This window comes from Salmo salar, chromosome ssa09, assembly GCF_905237065.1.
Source record: "Salmo salar chromosome ssa09, Ssal_v3.1, whole genome shotgun sequence".
Taxonomy (NCBI): domain Eukaryota; kingdom Metazoa; phylum Chordata; class Actinopteri; order Salmoniformes; family Salmonidae; genus Salmo; species Salmo salar.
Window position 1 is genome coordinate 62,380,220 of NC_059450.1, and position 12,824 is coordinate 62,393,043.

A 12,824-nucleotide genomic window follows, 5' to 3' on the forward strand; every position below is an offset into this window, starting at 1 on the left:
TAAGTTAAAATACAACAAAATATAGATAGCTCTCTCTCTCTCTCGCTCTCTCTCTCTCTCTGCTAGTTCTCCTTAATTTTGGAAGAAATCTATTTCTTCAAAACTGTTAAATTGCTGTCTTTCTCTCTCTTTGAGTCAACTACTCTGCACACTTGACGCACTGCAGTGCTAGCTACAGTGAGGGAAAAAAGTATTTGATCCCCTGCTGATTTTGTACGTTTGCCCACTGACAAAGAAATGATCAGTCTATAATTTTAATGGTAGGTTTATTTGAACAGTGAGAGACTGAATAATAACAAAAAAATCCAGAAAAAGGCATGTCAAAAATGTTATAAATTGATTTGCATTTTAATGAGGGAAATAAGTATTTGACCCCTCTGCAAAACATGACTTAGTACTTGGTGGCAAAACCCTTGTTGGCAATCACAGAGGTCAGACGTTTCTTGTAGTTGGCCACCAGGTTTGCACATATCTCAGGAGGGATTTTATCCCACTCCTCTTTGCAGACCTTCTCCAAGTCATTAAGGTTTCGAGGCTGACATTTGGCAACTCGAATCTTTAGCTCCCTCCACAGATTTTCTATGGGATTAAGGTCTGGAGACGGGCTATGCCAGTCCAGGACCTTAATGTGCTTCTTCTTGAGCCACTCCTTTGTTGCCTTGGCCGTGTGTTTTGGGTCATTGTCATGCTGGAATACCCATCCACGACCCATTTTCAATGCCCTGGCTGAGGGAAGGACGTTCACACCCAAGATTTGACGGTACATGGCCCCGTCCATCGTCCCTTTGATACGGTGAAGTTGTCCTGTCCCCTTAGCAGAAAAACACCCCCAAAGCATAATGTTTCCACTTCCATGTTTGACGGTAGGGATGGTGTTCTTGGGGTCATAGGCAGCATTCCTCCTCCTCCAAACACGGCGAGTTGAGTTGATGCCAAAGAGCTCCATTTTGGTCTCATCTGACCACAACACTTTCAGCAGTTGTCCTCTGAATCATTCAGATGTTCATTGGCAAACTTCAGACGGGCTTTCTTGAGCAGGGGGACCTTGCGGGCGCTGCAGGATTTCAGTCCTTCACGGCGTAGTGTGTTACCAATTGTTTTCTTGGTGACTATGGTCCCAGCTGCCTTGAGATCATTGACAAGATCCTCCCGTGTAGTTTTGGGCTGATTCCTCACCGTTCTCATGATCATTGCAACTCCACGAGGTGAGATCTTGCATGGAGCCCCAGGCCGAGGGAGATTGACAGTTCTTTTGTGTTTCTTCCATTTGCGAATAATCACACCAACTGTTGTCACCTTCTCACCAAGCTGCTTGGCGATGGTCTTGTTGCCCATTCCAGCCTTGTGTAAGTCTACAATCTTGTCCCTGACATCCTTGGAGAGCTCTTTGGTCTTGGCGATGGTGGAGAGTTTGGAATCTGATTGATTAATTTTGTCTGTGGATATGTGTCTTTTATACAGGTAACAAGCTGAGATTAGGAGCACTCCCTTTAAGAGTGTGCTCCTAATCTCAGCTTGTTACCTGTATAAAAGACACCTGGGAGCCAGAAATCTTTCTGATTGAGAGGTGGTCAAATACGTATTTCCCTCATTAAAATGCAAATCAATCAATCAACATTTTTGACATGCGTTTTTCTGGATTTTTTTGTTGTTATTCTGTCTCTCACTGTTCAAATAAACCTACCATTAAAATTATAGACTGATCATTTCTTTGTCAGTGGGCAAACGTACAAAATCAGCAGGGGATCAAATACTTTTTTCCCTCACTGTAGCTGTAGCTTATGCTTTCAGTATTCAATTAATTATCTGATCCTTTGATTGGATGGACAACATGTCAGTTCATGCTGCAAGAGCTCTGATAGGTTGGAGGACATCCTCCATAAGTAGTCATAATTTCTGTGAAAGTCTAAGGAAGGCAGTGAGAACCATGAGCCTTCTAAGTTTGTATTGAAGTCAATGTACCCTTGGAGAACGGAAAACATCTGTGCTCTGGCTACACCATGGTGCTACCCTAGAGGGTGTTGTTGAGGCTACTGTAGACCATTGCAAAACAGTCTGTTTTAATCAGTTATTTGGTGACATGTTTAGTATAGTTTTATTTAAAAAGTATTCCCAAAAATTTTTTTCACTCCCCTTCATCCTCTGATGAGTCTCCACTGTGCACTACATACTGATAGCCATAATTACACTACAGTAGAGACACACCACACGCACACAGACCCCCCCCCAGCTATGAAAGAGGCTCTCAGGTGGAAGGACTACTCGGAGCTGGATCCCTCCAGGAGACATTTGAAATGTAATTGAAAAATACAATAAATGTAAGTGGATGTCAATGACTGGTCTCGCTTACACCCAGCGGCAATTAGGCTACTCCTTTCACCAGAGACGGTCTCTCAGGCGCTCTGTAGAATTTGAACATGATTGAGAAGAGTGAGTGAATAACCCCGATAAAGCACTCTCAAACAGTCCATGTTAAATGCTGTATCCTGAGCAAGTCCTGCTTAGCAGAAGTCTTTGTGGTCTTCCATCCTCGTATTACACCACGGGTTAAGAAAAGAGGTCTGGAAAAAGCTTAACCATTGATTCGAGCCAACATATTCCCATTAACTAATACAATTTATGTTTGAGAATAAAAACCTAAATCAGATTACCACATCATGGTTTAACACTAGAAGTGCCTGGCCTTTCAGCCTATAAGTACCCGCTAGAGCAGGTATTCCTAAACTGGGAAATACCCACAGGGGGTACGCCAAATAAAAATGTGATTCACATTTTTTTTTAAATATATTTAAAAAAAAATGTCTTAATTTTCAAACATTCCATTTATATTTTCCAACGAGGCTATACATTTGGGTGAGTTTTTCTTCTCGCCTGAGTAGCCTCATTTCACTGCCAAAGATTTAATTAAACCATCTAGTGTTTAGCAAAATAACAACACAATGTCAAATACAGGTAGCCTGGTCAAATAGTTAACATCCAATCACATTAACCGTTACTCTCTCGAGGGAATTCCACTAACGGTCCGTATGTAGCCAAACTGCTACATATGGAATGCTGCTCATTCGTTTGCTCGAAAATTGATAAATGGTTAAAAAAAGTAAGCCCTGCATCCATAGAGACACATACCAGTTCTACTGGTAGTCATGCTCGAAAATTGATAAATGGTTAAAAAAAGTAAGCCCTGCATCCATAGAGACACATACCAATTCTACTGGTAGTCATGCTACTTCCAGCAGTTCTACACCTGCACCTGTTGACAACACAAGTTGTTCAGCTTCCACATGCACATCCAATGCTAGAAATCAGTCATTCTACATTTATTGTTAGCCCAGCTAGCATGGACACTGACAGTTGTGAATCTGATGCAGCCGAAGAGCTACTGCCCACTTACCAGGGAAAGCACCGAACAACAGACAGGGATGTTGGACCATCGAAGAGACATATGATGAGAACTACATTGATTTGGGGTTCACTTATATTGCGAGTAGTGCCTTTCCTCAACCACAGTGTGTTATATGTGCAAAAGTACTATATCACAACTCAATGAAACCTTCACTCTTGTGCAGACATTTAGAAACAAAACATGCCAATTTGAAAAATAAAACATGGGAGTTTTTTGAGCGAGAATTAAGACGACTTTCGAGTAGTAAGACATGTATAAAGCAACAGATACCAGTAATAAGAAGGGGCTAGAAGCATCTTATATGGTGAGCTACCGAGTGGCTAGGACAGGCAAACCCCACACTATTGTGGAGGACTTAATTCTTCCTGCTGCCGCAGATATGGCTGGGACAATGCTTGGGGAAAAGGTCCAAAAAACGATACAGACAATGACTTCATCAAACAACACTGTTTCACGACGCATCAGTGACATGGCAGGAGATGTTTTGAAACAATGACTGCTTCGCATACAAGCCAGGGAATTCTATGCGTTACAGTTGGATGAGTCAACAGATGTGGCGGGCCTGGCACAGCTCCTGGTATATGTCTGTTACGTTTATGGGGGGTCAATTAAGGAAGACATCCTCTTCTGCAAACCACTGGAAACCAGGGCAACATGAGAGGATATTTTTAAAGTACTGGACAGCTTTGTGACATCAAATGGACTTTGATGGTCAAGATGTGCTGGTATCTGTACTGATGGCGCAAAAGCCATAACAGGGAGTGCAAATGAACTCAAGTTTACGGACAATGTTAAATGTGATATAGAGAAGCATCTGAGTGAGTTGGGTGCGCAATTACGCAGGTACTTTCCCGAAATGGATGACACAAACAACTGGATTTGTTATCCCTTTCATGCCCTGCCTCCAGTCCACTTAACGATATCTGAACAAGAGAGCCTCATCTAAATTGCAACAATCGGTTCTGTGAAAGTTGAATTGAATCATAAGCCACTGCCAGATTTCTGGATTGGGCTGCGCTCAGAGTATCCTGCATTGACAAATCGTGCCAATGCGTGATAAGTAGTGCATAAACAATTGTAAAGGGTGAATTGCATGAAGAGATATTTGTGGAAATACTGTATATCTATGTAAAAATCCAACTCGTTTTTTGTTTAGATAGACTCAAGGATATGTCCTAGTGAAAAACGTAGTGCTAAAGCCTATTTTTGTTTCACTTACAATAAAAACATGTAATGGATTATCAACGAGGGGCTATGTTCATTCCCTGGAAAATAATGCATGACGCGGAAGGTGTGTTCCCTTCCACATTATTTTCCAGAGAACGTATTTACCCACAAGTTGATTATCCCTTCCATACCATGGCTATCATTTAACACATTTGCCACTAGAAATGTGTTCATTTGCAAGTAGAAATGTGTTCAACATCCACTGAAGTAGCTAGCAAGTTTACTAGATAGCTACAGTAGTTACCATGGTAATCAAACAGACTTTCTAGTTTAGCTAACCAACCCATCAGTCCAAGCTTGCTATTATGAAAACAGTACCAACTGTTTTATATTCGACTTTTGCTTTCAAAAGCAGTTCAAACAAATCTTGTAAAATAAGCTATAGCCATTTAATTCTACTGTGAAAATATACAGTGCGCTATAGGGAAAAAATACACGCTATCGAATGCCCTTCAAGCCAATCAGAAAGGAGCATTCAACAATGCCATGGTATAATACAGTGTAAAATACAGTGCATTTTTTTGTATTTATTATGGATCCCCATTAGCTGCTGCCAAACTATATTTGTACCTTTGATTAGTAATAGAGTTATTGTAACTAAGAGTCCAGTTACAGCTTCTTTTGACAAAGTAGAAACAAAAAAGGTAATAATAACAGAACCAGCCAGGTGCACAGGTGAAATGACTTGCCGTATTCCTAAACAAAAGCACCAGTGCATTAACAATTATAAAGAATGAATTGGTTTACATTAGTGGAAATATATCCATGACAAGATGTAAAAACAGTCATTTGTTGTATCGGACACTGTATTTTTCCCTTAACCCCGTGCCTTTATGCATGAATGAATCACGTCTTCTCTTTATGGAGTCTGGTCCAAAAATCTAATGGCAGTGGCCATGGTAACTACTGTAGCAATTTCTTTATCAAATGAAATTGTACCAATCATATGTTGGCGTGGATCAGAGCTCACATAACTAATGACAACATAAACAGATGTTGACCTGGCTAATAATGCACATTTGGCCCTGGTTCGTGTAAACTCCCACAAGGTTTCTAGACTGCGTCATCTCAAATGTAAACATAAACAATTTTAGCAAACAAATTAACAGATATGGAGTTGCATCATGTTAGCATTGCCATACGGACCAGGACCTTCTGTTCCAAGAGAGACGTGCAAATTGAATCATCCGTATCCAAAATAGACTGTTTTAAAGATTTTTTTGTTTGATGCGCTTATGAGCAGGGTTGTTTTAGTATGTTAATTCATTTTTTTACTCAAAACTCGGCTGAATTCACAAGTTCTGTTTACATCTTTTATATATTGCACGCATAATGAAGAGTGAAATCTACTTCTGAACTTAAAGCAATGACTTTTCCTTTCATATTAAAAAAATAAGGACACTAATATAATCTTTCCTTCTGCTATAGTAACTAGAGCAGCAACATCAATAGTATCTGCCCTACTTTAGTGACTGCCCCAAGGGCAGCAACATCAATAGTGTCTGCCCTTAAGTAAGTGTCCCAAAGGATGCAATATCAGGTTATTCCTTTGTACAGTTCTCAGCTGCAAACCAAACAAACACCTTTTATCTAGCACATCAATTATTTAATTAAAGTCACTACAACAAACACTATCCAAGCCTTAAGTGTATATTTTGATATTGCTGAGATATGACATGGCCTAAATCTCAATGTTTGTACTATGTTATTATCATGTTCTTATAACATCACAGAAGCAAATACCTACTAAGCCTGCTTTGACAACTCACTGAATCCCACTACAAACACCTCAGTGTTAGAACTCCCCTAAAAGGGAGACACAGGAACATAGATTTAAAATCACCTGAAGGGGTTAGAGTTGGTTTCAATCTCTTAAGGTACCTATTCTTTTTATCCTGTAATCATTTGAACCTAGAAACCTAGAAAATCGCACATGAAATGTGCCTTTTTTCCTCCCCATTTTCAGCAGATGAGCAGGGTAAAGTGCTTCATGTGCTTGCCACTGACATGATAACGAGTTCACATTGAAGGCACCTTTCTTCGATCAGCCTCTCTTATCAGCCATTACTGTGTACAGTGGGAGGGCAATCACTTCCCTTCAGCAGAGGGAAATGAAGGCGCTCTCACACATAATAGCAGCCTCTCATTTCTCTAATCGTAATATTTGGTCGGGTATACCGCCACAGAGATCTGATTATGCAATAAGAGGGAGGAGGATGCAATGGGGGGGACGTTGCGATTTAAGGTTGGCTAAAGCAATTTCCGAAGCAAATAATTGGAGATGGATGTCTTTTTATGGATCGGCAAAAGCCCTAAAGCTCAGACACACTGGTATGATTGTCAAGGGTTTGCCTGCCGACAGTACTTTGCATCTCTGAACAAAGTGTCGGCAGTCAATCTCTTTTGTGTTCACACAGCAAAGACCTTGGAAATTGTCAGCTACTCAGCCTTGATAAAATACTCCAAACCAGAAGGTGCTAGTAGCGTTGTTTGGCAATGCATATCCGTGCGTATTGCTTATGGTTCCAAGCTATTAATGTTGGTATTTTGTAGAAAGCCCTTGTTGATACTAGCCAGATGGCCACAGCTAGATAACTACATAGCAAAATGTTGAAGAAACAATTTAATTCAATCTCCATGATCCCATTCTGCCCGTGCCTACCAATCCAATACTGCCAGTGTCTACTCAGCCCATAGCCAAATGTTTAGCTAGCTAGCTAACATTAGCATATTCGCTAGCTAACACAGCATAGTGGGCTAACTAAGTACACTGCACTAACTAGGCAGCTAACACAGGCAGGTGTTTCATGGAGACTACCTAATCCATTGTGATTTAATTATAATGTCAATAGTAGCTACAGTGGTTAACTAGCTTGGAGGAAGTATTTAATGTTGTGTGCATTGTGTCGGTGCACTTAGCTAGCTACCATTGCATAGCCTACATTGCATATGAAGTGTGATGCCCTCTTTTTTGAAGGGGGGGGGGCTCCCCCACGTGAAGGGTTGTGCTCTGATTGGCTGTATGTCAAGTTGTTGGCCACTAACAAGTAGAATCTGTAGATTCATCATTACCAGGTCGGCAAGCTTTTGTTCTAGCAAGAGTTACACCCTCCCACTGTGATTGTCACGACTTCCGCCGAAGTCGGCTCCTCTCCTTGTTCGGGCGGCGTTCGGCGGTCGACGTCACCGGCTTTCTAGCCATCGTCGCTCCATTTTTCATGTATCCATTTGTTTTGTCTTGTTCCCTGCACACCTGGTTTTCATTCCCCAATCAATTCATATGTATTTATTCCTCTGTTCCCCATCATGTCTTTGTGTAAGATTGTTTGTGTTACGTGTATTTTGATATTGTGGATATCGTTACGCGCATTACTTTTGTCTATGTTCCGTGTTTTGAGCACATTTATGTTATTTTTGTGCTGTCTTTTGACCAGAATAAAAAGTGCGCCTGTTCACTACACTCTGCTCTCCTGCACCTGACTTCTCCTCACTCCGATACACCCTCCTAACAGTGATAAGTACCTATCGACAGTCTAACAGCAGTGTCACGGCTGTCTGAAGAATGGGACCAAAGCGCAGCGTGTGTATCGTTCCACATTTTATTATAACTGTGAAACTATGCAATACATACAAATAAACTAATGAACAAAACAACAAACCATGATGAAGAGGTGCAACATACACTTACTCAAAATACAATCTCCCACAAACCCAGGTGAGAAAAACAACTACTTAAGTATGATCTCCAATTAGAGACAACGATGACCAGCTGCCTCTAATTGGAGATCATCCCCCCCAAAAACATCATAGAAATACAGAAACAAGAACATGACAACATAGAAAATCTAAACTAGACACAACCCCGTCCTGACCTACTCTACCATAGAAAATAAAAGCTTCTATGGTCAGGACGTGACAGTACCCCCACCCAAAGGTGCGGACTCCGAACGTAAAAACATCTAACAAAAATGTTAACAAAAAAGGGAGGGTTAGGGTGGGTGTCTAATGTTGGTGGCGGCTCTGGTGCAGGACGAAGAACCCTCTCATCCTGCTTATCCGCCAGCATAGGAGGTGGCTCGGGTGCAGGACGACGAACCCTCTCCTCCTGCGAATCCAGCATCATAGGAGGTGGCTCCGGTTCGGGGCATAGCCCCCGCTCCACCAGCTGATCCCTCCGCTTTCGTGTCACAGGACCGTGGATCATCGCCGGAGGCTCTGAACTGCAGACCGCCGCTGGAGGCTCCGAACTGCGGACCGCCGCTGGAGGCTCCGAACTGCGGACCGCCGCTGGAGGCTCCGAACTGCGGACCGCCGCTGGAGACTCCGGACTGCGGACCGCCGCTGGAGACTCCGGACTGCGGACCATCACTGGAGACTCTGGACTGGGAACTGTCGCCGGACGCTCTGGACTGGGAATGCGCACTGGAGGCCTGATGCGTGGGGCTGGCACAGGTGGCGCCAGACTGGTAACACGCACCTCAGGGCGAGTGCGGGGAGCAGGAACAGGACACCCCGGACTGGGCAGGCGCAATGGAGGCCTGATGTGTGGGGCTGGCACAGGTGGTGCCAGACTGGTAACACGCACCTCAGGGCGAGTGCGGGGAGCAGGAACAGGTAACCCTGGACTGGGCATGCGCACTGGAGGCCTGATGCATGGGGCTGGCACAGGTGGCGCCAGACTGGTGACACGCACTTCAGGGCGAGTACGAGGAGCAGGCACAGGGCGTAATGGGCTGTGGGGGTGCACTGGCGGCCTGGAGCGTAGGGCTGGCACAATCCATCCTGGCTGGATTCTCACTTTAGCCCGGCAAGTGCGGGGCACTGGCACAGGACGCACTGGGCTGTGAATGCGCACTGGTGACACCGTGCGTATCACAGCAAAACATGGTGCCTGACAGGTCACATGCTCCCTCAAGCGAGTGCGTGGAGGAGACACAGGACGTACCAGACTGGGGAGGCGCACTGAAGGCCAGATGCGTGAAACTGGTGCATATGACAACGGACTGGTGTCACGCTCCTCAGCACGCCCACTCTGCAGCGCTCTCAATGCTAACACCTCTCTCCGGAATCTTGCGTCGAGTTCCTCACTCGTCTCCCTGACTGGCTCTGGTTCACCCCTCAGCTCTCCACGGTGAGCAAGAGGAGTTGGCTCAGGTCCCAAACCTGACTCCACCAAACTCCCCGTGTGCCCCCCCCCATTTTTTGGGGGAGCTGCCTCTCGGGCTTCCATCGTTGCCGTGCTAGTTCCTCATATTGTCGCCGTTCATCTCTCGGTGTCTCCGCCTGCTTGCCTTGATGGTATAACGCCTCGTAATATCGTCGTTCTTATCTCGCTGCTTCAATCTCCTCCTTTGGACGGTGATACTCCCCGGGCTTTGTCCAGTGTCCTGCCCCATCCAGGATTTCCTCCCAGGTCCAGTCCTCCTGACCACGCTGCTTGGTCCGTTGGTGGTGGGAGATTCTGTCACGGCTGTCTGAAGAATGGGACCAAAGCACAGCGTGTGTATCGTTCCACATTTTATTATAACTGTGACACTATGCAAGACATACAAATAAACTAATGAACAAAACAACAAACCGTGACAAAGAGGTGCAACATACACTTACTCAAAATACAATCTCCCATAAACCCAGGTGGGAAAAACAACTACTTAAGTATGATCTCCAATTAGAGACAACGATGACCAGCTGCCTCTAATTGGAGATCATCCCCCCCAAAAAACATAAAAAACAACAAGAACATGACAACATAGAAAATCTAAACTAGACACAACCCCGTCACGCCCTGACCTACTCTACCATAGAAATAAAAGCTTCTAGGGTCAGGACGTGACAAGCAGTGAGATTCTCAGGGTTTCATGAGTAAAACTCCAAACTAATTGACGGCATTTTTTAATCCACCTTCTCAGGGTCACAATGTAAGATGTTTTTTTTCCCTAAATCTGCTTCGTGTACACCTAGTGAGTGAATCCTTGAATCGTGACTGGTAAGAGTTAATATGACACGGCTCTTGACATGATGGTAGACAAGACTAATTGTTACTTGGGACGTTGTCTGAGTCAATGACGTCTTGAGGGAATGTAATTTTCACTCCATTTCTAAACTCATAACGCATTGATATTAGATGCTTTTCAGATAAATACAGTACGTACCATTACATTCACTGCATCAGTAACAGACTTTTAGACTATATGCACTTCACATTTTTATGATGCCATATCCTATATGATTTCACTAGGGATATATCCTATAGAATAACATCATTTAGATGAGTCATTGTTTGTCTCAACATGCTTCTTTAAAGGACCACCTCAGAAGAAGTTGCTGCACCTATTTCAAGTCATTCCTGTCCTAGAGAGGACATTCTCGTTTAGGTTCCACCTTGAAGACTGACGCAGCACAGCAAAATCACCAGTGTTATAATTCTTGTGTTAATGATTTTAGAGTCCGGCTTTGAATTTTACAGGAGTAACACCACGAGTGTAAATTAACAATAGAGTCTGGTGTTCAATTGCGGAGTTGTTCAGCTCCGAGCAAGGTTAATTGGAACATCCGGGATATTTTGATCAGGACCTGTTGAACTACTTTGGATGCCATTTTTCCACCCTCGCATTGAGAAAGTGGCAGCAGTGAGGGCATGGTGAGTATTCTTACAATGAAATAGAGGCTATCCATTAGTTCATGATGAATTTGCATAGAAAGTAAAATCACTGGGTCAAAAAGGGTCAATATCAGGGGATATCTTTATCTATATATTATCTATATATATCTATATATATAAATATATATATATATATATATATATATATATATATGCATGTCCTTAATGTCATATACGGAGCTAGGATATTCTCCGTAATGGGACAGTTTCTAAATGCATCGGATCTGGACCTTAGAAATCACCCTACTATGTATGAGTCCAGGGATATTTACATTTTAGTCATTTAGCAGACACTCTTATCCAGAGCGACTTACAGTAGTGAGTGCATATATTTTCATATATATTTTGTTGACATCTGGGATCAAATCAAATTTGATTTGTCACAGTCGCCGAATACGACAGGTGTTGACCTTACCGAGAAATGCTTACTTACAAGCCCTTAACCAACATTGCAGTTTTAAGAAAATAGAGTTAAAAAAATATTTACTGAATGAACTAAAGTAAAAACATGTTTTATTTTTTATTACAAGTAACAAGTAAAGTAATGGGTGAGATACATTCAAGACACGCACCTGATGCGCATTCACCCACTTACATATTTGTAGAATATTCTAACTCCGGAAGGAGTATGTGTCAACATGCTCACATATCTGTAGTCATTAATTGATCATTTATGTATCCGTATAAACCAAAAATTATTATTTCAATAGACATCCTTACATAATATGTACAATTCATCCTTGTGTGTTCTGATCGAAAGTGAGCTAAATCTGACTCATGACATGTCCAGCGGCCAAATTATTGGACCTGTTCAGGCACCAAAAATCATTGTGCATCTTCACATGAAGGTGACATTATGTATCTGAGCATACATTTGCACTATATTCGGTAGTAGGCTATACAAGGCACGGAAAGGCAAACATTGTAATATTTCATCCAAGTTGCTATTTCCAAAGCTATTTCTGTAAAGAAAAATGCAGCATAGCAAATCCAGAGCTCCAGTCACAACACATGATTTCTGTGAAGATGCAAACATAGGCTAATCTTTGAAAAAAATTGTTTTTATTTGTTTACTTTTTAGTCATTTAGCAGACACTCTTATTCAGAGCGACTTACAGTGGTGAACGCATACATTTCATACATTTATTTTTTCCGTACTAGTCCCCCGTGGGAATCGAACCCACAACCCTGGCGTTGCAAACACCACGCTCTACCAACTGAGCCACACGGGATGGTTTAATTTAATAAAAGTTGCACGCCCTCAATACCCCTGCCTGCCCTGTTTGTTGTAGAAGGTGGAAGTGATGGATGCAGATTGGGTCTTCAGTGGCGGTCCCTCGCTGTCCAGACCCAATCGTCATGGTCGTGCTGGTCTGTGATCCACTCCAAAGTGTTGATGCATAAATCATTAATAAAAGTTGTCGATATTACAAGTAAATATTGTAATTTCACATAACCATACCACAAGTAGGGTTGTGATGGTCTTAGTATTTGAGGTTACGGTAATTGGCCTGGCCAATGTGCACGGCGGTA